At 42.1% G+C, this 18,919-nt stretch overlaps 1 long non-coding RNA gene across 1 annotated transcript in view; it reads right to left on the reverse strand.

Annotated features, from left to right (window-relative positions):
- The window catches only part of LOC141582145 (uncharacterized), an 86,111-nt gene extending 77,630 nt beyond the window's left edge, over positions 1-8,481 (reverse strand). The window contains exons 1-2 of the long non-coding RNA XR_012514984.1: positions 6,534-8,481; positions 5,796-5,944 (exon numbers count right to left, since the gene is read on the reverse strand). This is a non-coding gene — a long non-coding RNA (uncharacterized LOC141582145). The remainder of the gene's footprint in view (positions 1-5,795; positions 5,945-6,533) is intronic.
- Positions 8,482-18,919: the final 10,438 nt, after the last annotated feature.

An 18,919-nucleotide genomic window follows, 5' to 3' on the forward strand; every position in this document is an offset into this window, starting at 1 on the left:
TGCTTGTTTGCTTCCTGAATTTCTACATCTCACTCTCCCCCAACCCCTCATTTTTTATCTCTCCTAAAAATCATTTGCCATGAGGTTTCACCTGTGAAACAGTTATGTTTCTAAGAAATACCTCATTCCCCCTTGCTGGAAAGCATCCCGTCACCTCCCTTTACTCAGATAATTCCCCTTCATCCTTTAGGTTACTGATCAGACATCAGCTCTTCTAAGAAACCTCCCTGCTCCCCAAAACAGGGCTAGTGCCCCTCTTAGTAGCTCCCATAGTGTCCTGGGTTAACCCCTATTGCCCCTTATCTCACTATATAGTATTACAACTGCCTTTTCATTCGTTGGCACCCTGACTAGTGTATGAGCTCACTAAGGGCAAAAAGAGTGCCTTCTTCATTGCCGTATCTCCAGGATCTACCATTTGGAAGGCACTTAAGAAGCAGTCATTGAATGAAAGAGTAAATAAAGCAAAGCCACAGGTTTCTGAATCACTGCGTGTTAAGGGTAGGAAGCCCGGGTGGGAGCCTCCCCTGTACTACAGCAGATGGAATGAAGGTGGCCTCCTCCTGCCCAGACTGCTTTGATGAGGTGGCGGGCCAAGAGCAAGGGCATCTTTCAGGCATCCTGGGTGGACAACCCAGCTCCTGAAGGAAATGAGGATGGGCAGCAGCAGGAATGGGACAAGTAATCAATGCCAGGTGGGTGGTTCTCTTCAGCCCATCTCTGGGGTTGCGCTGGTACCATTTGGGCAAACTCAAAAGGTAACGCTACACATCCAGTACTAGGAGTTCCCTTCACGGTGTCAGAGCTACAAGCAACTGCCTGACATCAAATATCTCCCAGCCCTTTAGCCTGGCCCTTTCTTCCTGGGAGCAGACAGAGGCTGGGATGGTGCTACCACAGGAACATGGGCCATGTGGGCAGTGTTTCAAGCCCCTGCTGGGAGATGCCAATGTGGATTTCTGTCATCCAGGAAGCAGCTTGCTTTAAAAATAGAAAAGAAAATATTCTTTTGGCTATCATCTTTTGACGGACAAATAAGACCTCTATATTTTAAAAACCCTCAGCTATAAATGTGAACGAAAGGCAAGAATTCAAAAGACAGAGTTTCTTCCCAATGCTTCCTAATAAATTCTCTTTCATTCATACATCACGCAAAGCGGGAGGGACAGGGCTGGTAAACACACATACATGTAACTCCTTATACTTGCGCGTACAGAGCTACCATTAAGTTGAGACAGCCTCAAACACGAGGCCAGGTTTTGCATGGTGTGTGCCCACCCCCTCCCCCCTGCCCACCATTCACCACTCAGAAACCTAGGAATGCCTGTCTGAAGCCCCAGTCTTCATATGGTACCCTTCCCCCAACAAATAATTCTTAATCCAGATGGAGCTGCCTTACACTCAAAGATCTGCCAGGTGACACACAGTCTCCCTGACATTGTGCACACACTGAGTGACACATTTCATTAGCAGACTTCCATAAGCTGCCCCCACCACCCTCCCCAACTGCAATATTCACATACCCCTCATGCAATAGGCAGCTAGCCTCAAGCTTCAGAAAAAGAATGAGGTTTAAAGCAGAAAGCTAGAAAAGAAAAAAGAATACAGAAGATCCACACATATCCTGAAAAAAGACACTGTGATGTAAAAATGATACCCCAAACCTGGATTTATATCCACATTAGATTGTTTGAGAAGTTCGATATGATCCACGCTGTTTCTCCGTTCCACAGGAATATACCTCCCAGCTGGTGAAAAATTCAACTCCTGTACACTTTAGTGCAATAGAAACCTGACATGGGAAAGAGATAACTTAAAAGCCTTCCTACGTGCCCAAACCCTGCCACCACATTGCCCTCCACTAAGCTGAAGTTGCACATCCTCTCCCACATTCTAACCATCTTTGAGCGCAACACCCAAACATTGGAACAAATCTGCACTCTTTCACCACCACTGAGAACAGAACCAGAAAGCAGGGCAGAAAACGCCCATACTCATTCCATGTGACATCCACACAACACAAACTGTCAAGGTATTGCACAAACACACCCCTCACACACGAAAACTGAAACATAGGCACATGCACACATGCTCACACATACGTACTGTTCTCTCGAGGCATATATATGTGTGCTTGAAGACTGCTGATGCTTTGGATTATGAGGTTTCCATGGTTACCTTCTGCAGTTAGAACTGGGGTAATTGAACTCTGGGGTTCACCATTCAACAGATGCTGCTTGCTCACTCCTGCACGCTCACTCGCTCACTTGCTTGCTCTATCTGCAATTCAGCAGCATCATTTTTAGTTACAGTTTCAAGTTAAGTATATTGTAATAGAGTCGAACCCTTCCTAGGGCTCTGGCTGTACCTTGGAAAGAGATAAAATTCTGACATAAAAAACTCTGACTTCAACAGAGGGGTTACCCTAGAAGAGTCTCAGGCTAATTAAGGTCTAGGAGCAGCCACGATCATATACACACATCCCCTCTCCTCTATGCAAGAAAGACAACCACTCCATAATAGGAAAGAAAATCCATGTTTACTAATTCATAAAAATCTCCGAGAGAATAAAATCTCAGAACAGCATAAGCCCACAGGAACAGAAGCAGGGCTCCAGCACTGCTATCTCCTCTCCACTCCATGACCCTTCCCAGGGGGCCTCTAAATAGTTATTGACATAGTCAGTTCAGGCTGCTATAACCAAGTACCATGGACTGGGTGGCTTATAAACAACAGAAATTTATTTCTTACAGTCGTGGAGGCTGGAAGTCTGAGAACAGTGTGGCAGCGAAGACAGGCAACCAACCCTGTTGGCACCTTGATCTCAAACATCTAGCATCCAGAATTGTGAGGAAATCAATTTCAGTTGTCTAAGCCACCCAATCTGTGGCCCTTTGTTATGGCAGCCCGAGACAACAGTGCAGAAGGTATACCAAAGTGAGATCCTGTGGAACGGCTCCGAAGCAGTGCTCCAGGCTCAGGCTTTGGAGTCAGACGCCCAGGCTCACAGCCAGAGCAGCCACTAACTAAACAACACATGGGCTTGGGCAAGTGATTTAACCTCTCTGTGCCTCCGTTTTCTTGTCTGTATACTGTGGATAATAACAATACCTTTCTCATAGAGTAATTGCAAGGATTAAAGGAGATGCCGCATGTCAAGAAATCAGTGTCTGGAACATCGAAAATATTCAACAAACATTATTACAAAAACAAGCCAAGCAATTTTTTTACATAGAGGTTTTTTTGTTTTTTGTTTTTTTTTTTTTTAAACAGAATCTCACTTCATCATCCAGGCTGGAGTGTAGTGGCACAATCTCGGCTCACTGTAACCTCCGCCTCCTGGGTTCAAGCGATTCTCCGGCCTCAGCCTCCCGAGTAGCTGGGACTACAGGCGTGCACCACCACACCCGGCTAATTTTTTTTTAATTTTCAGTAGAGATGCGGTTTCACCATGTTGGCCAGGCTGGTCTCAAACTCCTGACCTCAGGTGATCTGCCCTCCTCAATCTCCCAAAGTGCTGGGATTACAGGCATGAGCCACCGTACCCAGCCAAGATTTTCTTAAATAGGCTGGAATTGAGTCAGGTGCCTTGGTTGGTCCTGCCTAAAGGCAAGGAAATGGGTGAAATAACTTCCTATGCACCCTCCTAACACTGGAATTACACAGATATCTAAGAACCACCTTCCTACCTTTCAGAGAATTTGCCAATTTTAATCCTTAAAACCCATTCGTATTGATTATTGTAGAAAAAGTAACCGTAGTTTTCCAAAACCATCACACTCTGTGAACAGCTTTGCCACAGGTACCCCCACACCTCCCCCATGGCCCACCTGAGGCTTTTCCAGTGTTCGTTTTCCCATCCCTGTTAACACATCATTCCTAACAGATCTCTGACAGGTCTTCACTCCGAGGACAACTGGTATGAATCACTCTTCATTCTGTCCCTGGGGGATGTTTAGAGGAAGAGGAGGGAGAAATGGGAGAGTTCATCTTAGGCCCCAGACTAGAACAAGAAGGAATGCATTTCCGCTGATCAGGAGGGGATGGGCCTGGACGACAGAGCCCTGGAAAACAGCAGGCAGTGCTCCCAGCAGCCTCTGCCCAAGCCCCATGGATGCTCTGGTGATGACTCACCAAATGTCCCTTCATTTTCCGTTACCCAGGACCACAGGCAGCCTAGTCAGTTGCCCTCCTTGGGCCTTTGATTTGGTTGCTCCTGGGTCTGCTCACAATACTTCGATTGCTCTGCCCTCAGGAACCACAGCCGGACACCCAGGCCCATGGTTCTTGGGACTCTGGTCATACCCAGACTTTCACGAGGATGTATTTGCCTGAGGAAAAGACCATGCCAAGGAAATATTTAGTTCCACATCTTCAGAGTACGCAGACAACGGTGGTCTGTCCATTCAGAGAGCCTAGTGGTATCCAACTTGCCAAGGCCCAGAGCTCTCAAGCAAAGAGCACCTGACTCATCAGAGAATTCAAGGTTATTCTCATCCCAAGCCGATGCTCTGCCCTAGAGCCAGGTCTAACAGCAGGTACAACTAATCAGACAACGTACCACTTCCTCAGCATGTGTCTACCCTGGTCTCCCAGGTGGATGCCCTAAAAATGTTGTCACATAGAAAGGTAGCCATTTAGAATCTCTCTCTTTCCAAGTCCAGGGAGATAGGGGACAGGAGAGACAGAGAGAAAAGAAAAAACAATAAAGGCATGGAATCTTTGCACAAAGGAAGTCCTCTTCAGTTGTCAAGGTTAGAGACAAACGCCTCCTTCCTCCCTCACCACACTGAGATGTCAATGTCATTGGCATATTTCTGAAGACTATATTTGTGAGGGAAAAGAAGAAAAGCAAATATGTAGGTGAACCTACTTCCTTCTACACCAGAAGCTGGTAGGTTTTGAGGCACCATTAGCTTTCTCTTCTCAGAAAATATATCAATAGCCCAACTATCATAAGAGAAAGGTTTGGGCATCTCTCCCACCAAAACCTTGCATTTCCCCAGACAAGCTCTGCAGGTGTCATGAAGCACTCATTTCGGCTTCATTATTACTTCACTGGCTTTACTGGGGCCGCCATCCTCCCCCGTGCATCTGTTATGTTGTTCATTTAACAAAAGGTGAGAAAAGAGACCACAATTTCATCAGCCCCAAAATTGCCCTCATTTTACGTCCTTGGGCCCTGAATCCTCCCATTTCCCAGGACTTTGCGTATACAAGCTAGCGTCAGTTTCTACGAAGTCAGCAAGCTTCTAGCCTGGCCAAATAAATTTAATTCTGCAAATAAAATTTCATAAGCATATGTAATCCAAATACTTCAGACCTGAGCTTCCTTCTCTCTTCTTTGAGACACAGAGGCCTTCCCACCAGGGTTGATGGTAGGATCTGCACACCCTCTCTGCACATCTGATGCCCCAGGTCGCTCTGAAGATCTGATGACCAAGCGCTCTGTCTGTCTGTCTGTCTGTCTCTCTCTCTCTCTCTCTCTCTCTCATTGCGGTAAAATATATATAACAGAAAACTCGCCCTTTTAATCATTTTAAAGTATACAATTCAGTGGCATTAAGTACATTCACATGGTTCAACCACCACCACCCTCCATATCACTACCCGTCATCTACAGAATGTTTCCACCCTCCCACATAACCCCATTCCCCCTGCCCCCAGCCCCTGGTAACTACCATTCTACTTTCTGTCTCTATGGATTTGACTACTCTAGGTACCTCATGTTAAGTGGATTCATACAGTATTTGTCATCCCACACACATCCCTTGTGTCTGATTTATTTCACTTACCATAATGTTTTCAAGGTTCATTCGTGTTGTAGCATGTGTCAGAATTTCCCTCCGTTTTAAGACTGAATACTAATCCATTGTATGTATATACCACATGTTGCTCATCCGTTCATCTTTCAAGGAACATTTGCGTTGTTTCCACCTTTTGGCTAATGCGAATAATGTCACAGTGAACATTGATATCCTTGTGTCTATACGAGTCCCTGCTTTCCATTCTTTCGGGGATATACCCAGAAGTGGAATTGCTGGATTATATGGTAATTCTACATTTAACTTCTTGAGAGACTGCCAAACTGTTACCACATTCCCTTATAACAGGACCCTATCTGCAGAGAAACCTTTCCCAGGGGCTGTGAATAACAAAACCTATCACCAAGAATTCCAAATGGACAGCTGGCCCTGGGGACTGCTCACCTTAATGTCTTCAGTCCTCCCGCCCTCCCTGTGCCCACACTCCTTGCTGTGTAATCTGACAACTCCTCCCACAAGAAGGCAGGTCCCTGGCCTTTGAAGCTGGGCTCAGCCATGTCAGTTGCTTTGGCCCGTGGGATGCAGCAGACACGGGAAAGCTGGGGCTTGAAATGTGCTTGCACATTAGGGCCGTCCCGCCTGCCCCTGTGACTCCACTGTGGAAAGAACAAGCCCAGCTTGGCTTACCAGTCCCAGGAGGGGCAGGAGGGACGTGTGAAGAAGAACTACCCCGCCACTGCAACCTGAAGGAAAGCTGCCCCTGCTCACCTGCTGGTCTCTGAGAACAAGTGATTGTTGGTTGAAGACTCTGAGTTGTGGGGTGGTTTGAGTTGACGGCACAGTAACAGGCCCACTTGCTGTTTGTCCTAAATACAGGTGAGAATGAGATTTACGGAGAATGAGATCTTTTGATAAATGGTAGCAAAGTCTCATTGGCTTCAGGATTTTTTTTCTAACTGGAATCTGCCCTCACCTGAATTAAAAGCCAGGCATCCCCTTTGTCTCACAGCTGTCGAGGATTGCCTCGGGGGCCCTCTTGGCCTGTTCTTGGCCTGATATTGTCATCAAGCTTTGTGAGTACTAAACCCAGCCTGTGAAAGTACCTGAGCTCTACATAAAATGGGGTGTACCAAACAGAAAAAGAAATCAAGTAGCTCATCGGGAAGCTGTGATTAGTGCGCGCACCTGACAGGCCCCACAACACAGTTGTGGCTCAACGGAGCCATCATCAATGAAGATCTGATCCTAGCTGAGCAGCTTCTAAAACACAGGTCTGTCCATCCCTCCAAATGAACCAGTCTCAGGGGATGGTTCACATAAGTCAAAGTTTTCAGAGACTGAGAAACTGGAATGCCGGTCTGTTAATTTATTCAGGGAGTTATTCTTTCCAGGGCTTGAAGTAGTATACTCAAATTCTCCAGCCAGCTTACCTCCTTCCTGCAAGGTCACATGAGTCCTCAGAAGGCTGCTTGGTGAGCACAGAGGCATAACAAGGGAAGGAGGACAAGGTCTCTCCAGGCCATGGAAAATCCTAATAAGTGCTCCCAGCCAAAAACAGAGCTTACGATTTAGCCTTTCCACAATGGAGACACATTTCAAAAGATCATGTTGTATACCATGAATACAAACAATTTTTGTCCGTATTTTTAAAAGACTTTCTTGCAAATAGAGCTCAATTCTAGGGACCAAATATTGTAAGAACTGGCCCTCTAACCAAATCAGTACTCTCGATAGAAGTAAAAAATAATAATAATTTAAGAAATAAGGTACAATGCATTATACAAATATACCACATTATTATTCTATTATCATGATTATTTCTATGATTATATGTTTATAACTGTAACTGTGAGCAGTGCCATGGAGGTGGAAGCATAACAAACTGTCAGTGGAGATTCAGATTCGAATCGCCATTTTGCTACCAAATGACTGCATGACCTTATGACACTGACTGTGGCACTCTTGGCTTTGGTTTTCTCGTGTGTAATGTGAGTGAGTCGAACCAGGTGGGCATCCAAGACAAGACATCATGACTTGATGAGTCCGCGGGCAGCATGGATGATAAGTTCCAGGACTTCAGCGGACGGAGAAATCAGTGAGGATTATTCACAAGATGGATCAGGAGAAAAGGCCTATGGAACGTAGCAAGGCCGATAGCACTCCTGGCAAGGCAATTTAAACAGTATATTCTGTTAGGTCAGGAAACAAAACTGATGGACACAGAAGGTCTAAAAACCATTTGTGACTAGACTAACAATCATGTAACCCCAGTTGCTGGTCTGGAGACACCCTGCTCAGAAAATTCCTTAGGCTCACAGAACCTTCCGGGAGAAAAAGTCAGGCTGACATTTTGTGTACAAGATGAGAAGAAAGTACCACTCTTACTCAGTGCTGTCTTCTTCATTGATGTTACATTTTAATTTCAATTAAAATCCACGATCCTGCCCCAGGATTTAACTTGGCTAAATCCCTAAGCTGTTGAAATAGCCATGTTTACTTTCTTGATAATTCTCACCTTGGCTTTAAACTCCTCGACTTAAGTTGAAATCTTCAGATACACAGGTCTGTCATTTACTTAATTCCTTTAAAGCTTTACTTCTAATATTCTGCACTGCAAACTTGGAGCCCTCGACTCATAAAATTGCTCTGTGACCACCTGCAGTGAAATTTACAGACATAAATTCACAGACCTTATTTTCTACTGCAAACCCAGAGCTCTGAGCTGTCAGCATGTGTTCCTGATTTCAAGTTCAAAACCAATTCTACTCTAATAACATGTCCTATGTTAGGCACTGATCGGTAGGTAAATTGTTCAAGAGATGGGATCCAGCCCTAAAAATTATTACAGACTAATAGAGAAGACAGGACATGTACATATGAAATTATTAAAGGGCAAAACAGGGGATAACATAGTCCACGAACATTCGGTTCTTGGAGAAACTTTTTAAATGAGATTAGTGACAATCATAAAAGCCTTTATAAAAGAAGTGGGATTTGATGTTTTTGTTGTTTTTTTTTAACGATTTTTTTATTGCATTTTAGGTTTGGGGGTACATGTGAAGAACATGCAAGATTGTTGCAGAGGTACACACTTGGCAGTGTGATTTGCTGCCTTCCTCCCCGTCACCTATATCCGGCATTTATCCCCATGCTATCTCTGCCCAACACCCCACCTCTGACTGTCCCTCTCCTATTTCCCTCCAACAGACCCCAGTGTGTAGTGCTCCCCTCCCTGTGTCCATGTGTTCTCATTCTTCAACACCTGCCTATGAATGAGAACATGCGATCTTTGATTTTCTGCTCTTGTGTCAGTTTGCTGAGAATGATGGTTTCCAGGTTCATCCATGTCCCTACAAAGGACACAAACTCATCGTTTTTGATGGCTGCATAATATTCCATGGTGTATATGTGCCACATTTTCCCTGTCCAGTCTATCATTGATGGGCATTTCAGTTGGTTCCAGGTCTTTGCTACTGTAAACGGTGCTGCAATGAACATTCGTGTGCATGTGTCCTTATAGTAGAATGATTTATAATCCTTTGGATATATACCCAGTAATGGGATTGCTGGGTCAAATGGAATTTCTATTTCTAGGTCCTTGAGGAATCGCCACACTGTCTTCCACAATGGTCGAACTAATTTACACTCCCACCAACAGTGTAAAAGTGTTCCTATTTCTCCACATCCTCTCCAGCATCTGTTGTCTCCAGATTTTTTAATGATCGCCATTCTAACTGGCGTGAGATGGTACTGGTACAAAACAGAGATACAGGCCAATGGAACAGAACGGAGGCCTTGGAGACAACACAACACATCTACAACCATCTGATCTTTGACAAACCTGAGAAAAACAAGCAATGGAGAAAGGACTCCCTGTTTAATAAATGGTGTTGGGAAAACTGGCTAGACATGTGCAAAAAGCGGAAACTGGACCCCTTCCTGACACCTTACACCAAAATTAACTCTTAAACATAAGACCTAACACCATAAAAACCCTAGAAGAAAATCTAGGCAAAACCACTCAGGACATAGGCATAGGCAAGGACTTCACGGCCAAAACACCAGAAGTATTGGCAACAAAAGCCAAAATAGACAAATGAGACCTAATCAAACTCCACAGCTTCTGCATTGCAAAAGAAACAGTCATTAGAGTGAATCGGCAACCAACAGAATGGGATAAAATTTTTGTAGGTTACCCATCTGACAAAGGGCTGATATCCAGAATTTATAAAGAACTAAACCAGATTTACAAGAAAAAAACAAACAAGCCCATTCAAAAGTGGGCAAAGGATATGAACAGACACTTTACAAAAGAAGACATACATGAGGCCAACAAACATATGAAAAAATGCTCATCATCACTGGTCATTAGAGAAATGCAAATCAAAACTACATTGAGAAGTGGGCTTTGAAAAAGACCATAACTTAGTGTGAACGTTGCACAAAAGGCAGAAAATATGGCTGGATCCAAGGACCGAATTTCCCAGGATTCAGGAAGCAGCTTCATTTTTGCTCCCTTTTCCCTGTGCTTTTGTAGACACAACATTCCCCTTCTGGAGATAAGGTGGCCGTCTTACTGTCAGACTGAAGGGAAACCTCATATAAGGGAGATTTAAGGAGATGTTGCCTTCTCAACTCTGTACCTGCTCTGCAGACTGGGATGCTTGCTGAGCACAGTCCTGTCCTGCCGGCTCATAGATAGATGTGACACCTGACCCTGTCCTGATTCCATCTAGCTCCACGTGGCTAACAATGGCCATAGTGAGGCTCAGAACCTAAGAGATAGAAAATTCTCCTCTGGAGAAGGACTCATCGTTAAACAGTGAGGCTTGCCATCAGCCTCGACCCAGAAAAGGCAGGCTTTGCTATAGAGGAGTTAAGAAATCACTGTTGAAGGATTATTATAAAACTAATCCCATCTGGGCCTGCTCCAGAAGCTGGACTTCCTCCTGAACTTGACACTTCCAACATTTTTTAAAGTACAGGTTGAGGATCCTTAATCCAAAAATGTAAAATGTAAAATACTGCAAAATCTGAAACTTTTTGAACACTGACATGACACCACAAGCAGAAAATTCTACACCTGACACCTTTGCTTTCCAGAGGCTCAATGTACAGAAACTGCATTTCATGGACAAAATTATTAAAGTAGATTGTATAAAATTACTTTCAGGCTAGATGTATATGAAACATAAATAAATTTCATATTTAAACTTGGGTCCCATCCCCAAGATATCTCATTATGTATATGCAAATATTCCAAAAGCTGAAAATATCCCAAATCCGAAACACTTCAGGTCCCAAGCATCTCAGATAATGAACACTCAACATGTGCTAAGTGAAGTTCTGCTTCTGATATAAAAGAGCAAACTCCTGCCAAGCCAAATAGCATCTATAAACTCTTAGGAAATAAATACAACTAAAAGTTACCTGAGAACTCTGAGGACTGAACAAAAACAGGCATATTTCAGAGCAGAGTACAATTTCAAGCAAGTGGCCCGGCTGGCGTGAGTTCCTTGTTTACTGTGGCTTCGCCTTGAGAGAAACTACATTTGCAGCAACACTGGTGTGGGATGGCTTAAATTCTGGTAGAAAGTCCATCATCGTTCTAACCAGAGGAACCAGGACAACAAGGCTTCTGGAAAATAAGAGTAAACCTCAGAAAGGAGAGAACAAGAAAAAGAGAATCTCAAATTGTATGTATGAACCTAGCCCAAGTCTCTGACTGACCTCCGAATCACACATACGTGGAACAAACTGAAAACGGCTGACTACTATGGCTTCAAGAACCGATTAGAGATCTGAGCCGCCACCTAACACAGTCACAAGAGTTGGCATTCTGAGTCTAAATCAAGTTAATTATCTGCTAAAACAAAATGTCAACACTCCTTGGAGAAACATAACAGAATGCAGTCTTTACAACATAATATTCACAGTGTCCGGGCTATGACCCAAAATTATTCAACAAAGAAGACTCAGGAAGACATGAGCCATTCTCAAGAGAAAAGATAATCAACAGGATGCCGACTCTGAGATGACCCAGATGTTAGACTTCCCAGACAAGGAATTTAACGCAGTTTTACATGGCATAACCATATTCAGTGATGTCAAGGAAAAGTTGCTTGTAATGAATTCAGAGGTAGGGAGTATCTGCAATGAAATAGACATGATTGTTTATGTAGAAAGTTTTATAGGAAACTATAAAACATCTAGTAGAATTTATAAACAAACTTAGCAAGGTTGTAAGATACAAAGTCGATATACAAAAAGTAATTCTACCTTTAGATATTTGTAGCAAACGATTAGAAAATAATTGTTTAATAGTAAATGTAGATTTATTAGTAAGTCCCTGGCTAAATTGTAGTTACATGGGGGAACGCATAAGAATATGAATGGTAGTGTGTTAGAGCTATGTGACAATTTACATGTGATATGACAATCGAAAAACAGAATGAGGTTGGAAAGAGTATGTGAAGAGTAAAATAAGCTCACTGATTGCCTTATGGGGATTTATTGGGAGTAAATGACTATTACTTCAAAATAGATTCAGCAAAAGAAAAGAGAGAGAAAAGAAGTGATTATAGAAAACAAAAGAAACCACCAGACAAAAACCCAAATCCAGCATCTTACAAAATGGAAACAACCAAAGGTGTTTCTTCAAAATTCAGAAACAAGACAAGCACTACCTCTTCTTCTATTTAACACTGTGTTTAAACTAAGCAATTAGACAACAGAAAGAATCTAGAGGAATAAGAATTGAAAGGACAGAGGTAAAGTCTATTTACACGTAACATAATCTCAAAAATTGCAAAGATTACTGGGTATATAGCCAAAGGATTATAAATCGTTCTACTATAAGGACACATGCACATGAATGTTCACTGCAGCACTGTTTACAATAGCAAAGACCTGGAACCAACCCAAACGTCCATTGATGATAGACTGGACAGGGAAAATGTGGCACATATACACATGGAATATTATGCAGCCATCAAAAACGATGAGTTCATGTCCTTTGTAGGGACATGGATGAACCTGGAAACCATCACTCTCAGTAAACTGACACAAGAGCAGAAAATCGAACACCACATGTTCTCACTTATAGGCGAGTGTTGAACAATGAGAACACATGGACACAGGGAGGGGAGCACTACACACTGGGGTCTGGTGGGGGGAAATGGGGGAGGGACGGAGGGGTGGAGAGGTGGGGAGAGAGAGCATGGGGAGAAACGCCAGATATAGGTGATGGGGAGGAAGGCAGCAAATCACACTGCCATGTGTGTACCTACGCAACAATCTTGCATGTTCTTCACATGTACCCCAAAACCTAAAATGCAATAAAAAAAATACATAAAAGAAAAACTGCCACAAATAAGAAAACTTAGTAAAGTAGCAAGAATTAAAATTATTATACACAAAGAAACCCAATTCAAAGTATAATGAAAGAGAAAACCTCATTTTACTGTGGCAAAAATAAAATACCTAGGCCAAAATTTATGTGAGCAAAACGACAAACAATCTGGAAGAAACAAAAGTAGACTTGAATAAATGAAATGAGATACCATGTCAATTGGAAGACTTACCATCCTAAAGATTACATTTTTTGTATCTTCTAAGTGTAATGCAATCTCAATAAAAATATCATCAAATAATTTTTTTATCTTGAGTTAGACAAGTATAACATAAAGTTCATTTGTGGCCAGGCACTGTGGCTCACACCTGTAATCCCCATGCTCTGGGAAACTGAGGTGGGCAGATCACGTGAGCTCAGGAGTTCAAGATCAGCCTGGGCAACATGACAAAACCCCATCTCTACTAAAAATACAAAACAAAAAAATTAGCCTGACTTGGCGGCAGGTGCCTGTAATCCCAGCTACTCAGGAGGCTGAGGCCTGTGAATCACATGAACCCGGGAGACAGAGGTTGCAGTGAGCTGACATGGCGCCACTGCATGCCAGCCTGGGTGACAAGAGCAAAACTCTGTCTGAAAAAAAAAAAAGTCATTTGTGAAAACAAATAAGCAAGAATTACTAAGAAAAATTTAAAAATTCAGAACAATGGTTTGAGGTGAGAGAGAGGGGAAGAGCAATCCCGTCAGAATTCAACCCTACCAGAAGCCTCCATTTTAAAATTCATTGGTATTGTCAACATGAACAGAAAATAAAATCTGAAAAATGACCCCATTGTGTACGAACATTTAATATATGCTAAAGACAGCATCTCAAAGTAGCAGAGGAAATGCAAACTTTCTAGTAAGTTGTATAACTATATAACGATAGGAAAAAGATAAGATTAGATCCATTGCTATGCCAGAGGCTGTGAAAAATCAGACCATGGTGATGAGCTTGAGCAGTAGGATATAACAGCCGCATGCTTAGCATTCCAATAATGAAACACTAGCTAGAAATGGGTTAAACTACTCCAGAATGAATTCCAAATGGATCCGAGATTTAAATATTGAAAAATGAAACCATACAAGATTTGAAGAAAACATGAGTGAATTCCTCTATAATCTTGGAGTAGGGGAAACCTTCCCATACTCAAACCCAGAAGCAATTTTAAAAATTGATAAATTTTATTACAAAAATTTTTTTTAACTTTTGCATGGCAAAAAAAAAAATACCATAAAGAAAAAAGACAAATAGCAAAATAGGAAAAACTGCTTGCAATTTATTCATAAACAGAAGGTTACTATTCTTAATATATGGAGACCTTCTAAAAATAAGAGAAGAGGCCAAAAACATTTTTATGTAACATGTAATATATAATAAAATATAATATATAAAGATATAAACTCAGAGTTCATAGGAAAAAATGCAAATAGCTCCTAACACTACAAAAAGATGTTCATCCTCAATTGTAATAAGAGAAAAGCAAATTAAAACTACACTAAGATATCATTTCTCGCCAATTAAATTAGTAAAAAATCTAATTTCAAAATTACATTCTGCTGGCAAATTTTGTGGAAAGACAAAATGATATAACCTCCTGGGGACAAGAATTTAACAATATCTAGCAAACTTCTCAGAAAGTAAGACTTTACTATAGTCACGTCAAATGAACTCAGAAGCCAACTTGAACAGTTTTCTGCTAGCCAAGGAAGGGGCAATTTGAGAATCATTAAGGAAAATACAGTTGATTGAAACATATTAAATTAGTTTAAATCTATGAATTCACTATGATACTTTTTTTTAAAAAGTCATTGATTACCCTTGGAAATCAACTGATTCTTTTAAAAACTGTTAATAAAAGGAAAGAGCCAAGCATTTATTCTACTTTTCCTACACAAACTGATAAAGGAAAGTTGGTGAAGAAAAGTTTCCCTTTCAGTTGTGTTTCAGCTAATAAACAAACACAGAAATGATAAAACTAGGTTATCCCCATTTTACATTTTCTAATGAATTAAATATAACAAATGATCATTAAGGGCTACTCACATCACAAGCGAACTAGACGTCACATTGCCTCTGATAGAAGGATACGGTTCCACCTATGATGTAGTCTGGTCTCCCCCACATTAAACCTGAATCTGGTCAAACCTCCAGATCTAACTTCTAACTTACAGAGGAGACAGAGGAATGTGTCAGGCACTCTCACAAGGATTCAATCAACAGAACAATTGTTAGAAACGACTATACCAATAACTGAGTTTCTTCAAGAATAAAAAACTGTCAAACACAAAAAGGAATAGAATGAGAACCTATAGGCTAAAAGAGATTTCAGAAACACATTAACAAATTGTAATGTATTGCACCTTTGGTTCCTGATGCAAAGTGTTCAAAAGGAAATACATACTGAAATATTTATAGATTAAATGATATTATGTCTGGGATTTGCTTTAAAAAATCTGTAGAAGAGTAGGAAAACAACAGATAGGGAAAAGAAATTAGCCACGAGTTGATAATTGTTGCAGCTGAGTGATAGCTACATAGAGATCCATTAGGCTTTCCTTTTATGTAAATGTTTTAAATTCTGCATAATTTTATCAAATGCTATATATAGAAAATGCACTATTCCTCATAGACACATACATACTCAAGGTCTCAGATTGAGCACTTCAGTATAACTTCCGGTGCTGTTGGGGAGATAGGAATAGGAATCTGGATCATGAAGAAAAAATAAAATAATAATACGAGAAAATGACTTTGCAAAGAATGATGATAATTATATTCCAGGAACAGAGGAAGATGAGTAATGCTACTCTCTAAACCCAAAGTTCCCCCCACACCAAATTAAGGAAATAAAACAAATGACTGAAATTAGAAATCATGACTATGCATTCAAAAAGCAATTTGATACTTGAGAGGTTAATGCAGGAGGATCCTTGGAGCCTGGAGTTGGAGGTTACAGCTGGCTATGATCTCGCTGTTGCACTCCGCCCCAGATTACAAAGGGAGACCCTCATCTCTCTTTTTCTGAAAGAGAACTTAGGGAGTTACAGGTAACTACTCAGTAATAGCATAACTGTAATTATTTACCTGAGAGCCTCATGAGTACTATCACTATCTATCAGAGAATAAAATTGGTAAAGGTTCTGCTGCCCCATCGAAACTCCATCCCTACACCATTCCCTTGGGACCCTGAGGTCATAGCTTCTGGATGTGGATTAATCAATTCCTGCTAACATGCTGAATTTTTCTGAATCTATCCCTTCTCCTTCTCTTTTTTCTTTTTTCTTTTTTGAGACAGAGTCTCACTGTGTTGCCCAGGCTGGAGTGCATTGATACAATCTGGTTCACCGCAACCTCCACCTCCTGGGTTCAAGCAACTCTCCTGCTTCGGCATCCTGAGTAGCTGGGATTACAGATGCACGCCACCACACCCGGCTAATTTTTATATTTTTTTGTAGAGATGGGTTTTTGCCATGTTGGCCAGGCTGGTCTCGAGCTCCTGACCTCAGTTCGTCTGTCCACCTTGGCTTCCAAAAATGCTGGTATTACAAGCATGAGAAGTGCCCGGTCCACACCCTTCTAACAAACCTGCTCCACAAGTCAAATTTCCAGGAGAAAGTGAAACTATAATTCAATAAACAGTCTAGGATCTGAGGCTGTTCTTTGAATTTTACAAAGATCCAGAAAATTAGAAAGGGAAATCCAGTTCCTCCTAGGGAAGGGGAATCCCATTTTTCCCTAGAACGCAAAATTGAAGCTCAGGGAACCACAACTGAAGGTCGAGCATTAGGGGGAGAAAGGCAAACAAAAAGAAAATGCGAGGGAAAAGCAAAAGCTAAAAGCTAGCACAGATAGGGAAAGAGGGGGAACCTCAAAAGAAGGGAAGACACCCCTAATGACAGAGCTCAGGCTATGGTGCCAAAATTCCCATTCTTCTCATGAAAATATTGATCTGGGAAACCAGCTTACAGATAATTTTCTTATTATATTTCACAGGTGACTGCTCAGTGATCCGACGTAGAAGTGGGTTTGGTGGCTCTTAGATATATGTATTTGGCTCTTTCATTGTATCCTGATTCAGAACAGCCTTCTCTTTCTCTGTTCTTAGCAGACCCTTCAAGAGCAGAGAACTAAGCCTCCGTGATGTCTGAGTCTGTTCCTATTGGGCTAGCACAGTACTTGGAGAAGCAACAGCTGTCACTTCTCCTCCATGTCTTATGTATGGGAGTCGTTCTCAAAATACTAATATATGTCTTTGCGTACTCAGAGCACAGAGTGTTGGGAGAGGCCGAAGCCGTTCTTGGTTCGTAACGATTCCCTGTAAAGAGCTATTTGAGGGTATGACAGCTCAATGTGTTGGAAAACAAGAGTTGGCTGGGGTCTGATTGCAGCCCTCTCTATGTGACATGCAACATTGGCATCCTTCTCCCCTTCCCAGCTCCCTCTTGGAAACTAGTCAAGTTCTCATCATTATTAGCTCCAATGCACCTTGAGCTTTCTTCCCTCTCAAGGTCTCTACATTCATCTACTCAGCTTCATTTTGGTGTCTTCACCCCATCTAGGCAAATCTGTATGACAAATAAAACTGTGCAACTGTAGACTGCAAAAACAAAACAAAACAAAACAAAACAAAACAAACGCAATGTTTTGCTTGTCTGTAACAGAACTTAGCTCATGAGCCCTCATTTCCTTCTCTGTAGCAGAAATCATAATCTTTCCAATCAAGGTTACTCAGTCTCTTTGGAATTTATTGATAAACATGCTTAATGTGACATGTACACTCTCCACCTCTTCTCTTTCCCTTCCTGCTGAGGATGTTCTAAATTCCTATGTTAGGAAGAGGTGGGTGATGTTCTGGCTTCTAGGAGAGATGTCTGATTGTTGACCTGTCCTCTGTCCTGGCTAACTCCACAGAGGGACATCTCATCTTTTCTGGTCCTCACCATTCATCACCCTGCCATAGCTTCTCACCAGGAGACATGAACATTCTGCAGCCTCCTTGCAGAATCCAACTCGAGGCTCTTAGGGCCTCCCGGCTTGTTCCCAGCCCTTTCTGCAGCCATTGCAGGTGCCATGGGAAGTCTTTAGATGCGCTCTCCCTCTATCTACCCTAAAGAATACAGAACACTCTGTGGGACTCCACAAGGCTATCCTCAGACCTGCCAACCTAGACTTCCCCTGGTCATTGCTACTCTGCAGCCCAAGTGCCATGTTGGGGAAAGACTATTTGGTCTTTGGCCACAGACCAGAAAAAGAGGCACAAGTGTCTGCTGCTCTTGGAACTCTTTTCAATCCATTTAGAGTTTCAATCACCCAGCCCCACCCCTCCCCTAATTCATCCCAGGGGAACGGGGATTCTGAGCTCCTTCAGTGGCAACTCAGGCAAAACTCAAGTTCTAGCAATACCCACTTTTGGTTCTCTTTTTCCAAGTTGGTCACATCTTTCTCTCCTTTCAGTGGGAAATAAAGGATACCATTCTGCTGTCTAAAATCTCAGCTCTCTAGACTTTGGCTCTTGATATTTAAAGCCGAGATTTTTAGAATTTTTTTTTAAAAAAAAGACATTTAAAATCCTCAGCTTATTGTTTATGCTAGGCAAGAAAGAATATTCCATCAAAATGCCAATGGGCTTGTTCGTTCCAGCTCCATCCACCTGCCCCTGAGTGCTGTGTAATAAAAAGCTGTGGTGTACTTGGCATGTCAGGGAGAAGCAAAGAGAAAAGGAAGTATGGTGACAGGAGCCGGGGCTCAAGTTGTAAATAT

This window comes from Saimiri boliviensis, chromosome 19 (assembly GCF_048565385.1).
Source record: "Saimiri boliviensis isolate mSaiBol1 chromosome 19, mSaiBol1.pri, whole genome shotgun sequence".
Classification (NCBI taxonomy): domain Eukaryota; kingdom Metazoa; phylum Chordata; class Mammalia; order Primates; family Cebidae; genus Saimiri; species Saimiri boliviensis.